Source organism: Teleopsis dalmanni, chromosome 1, assembly GCF_002237135.1.
Source record: "Teleopsis dalmanni isolate 2A chromosome 1, ASM223713v2, whole genome shotgun sequence".
Taxonomy (NCBI): domain Eukaryota; kingdom Metazoa; phylum Arthropoda; class Insecta; order Diptera; family Diopsidae; genus Teleopsis; species Teleopsis dalmanni.
In genome coordinates this window covers 203,001,963-203,002,306 of record NC_051846.1, presented here as the reverse complement: position 1 = coordinate 203,002,306, position 344 = coordinate 203,001,963, and positions in this window count along the sequence as shown.

Below are 344 nucleotides of genomic sequence, written 5' to 3'. Positions count from 1 at the left end.
AATTTTTAAACTTCAAATTTTAAAAATACAAAACAGTAAAATCCATGCTCATAACTATTAAAAAAATTGTACTTTAATGATAATAACAATAACGTTGAGTGCAACTCAACACTTCGATTCGATTAAAATTACATTTCTATTGTCCTGTTTGGGCACAGCGTGAATCCTTTAGAAGTGAACTTCTTTTCGCAACAATTGTAGCGGAGCGAACACAAAAAATGAATGAAAAAAAAAAGTGAAAAAAAGTGTAGAATAGTCGGAAAGGAAATAGTGAAACCCCTTCTGTGTGTCTACAACAATGCCTCGCATGCAAAAGAGGAAGCCACGTTGTGGGCTTACGACCC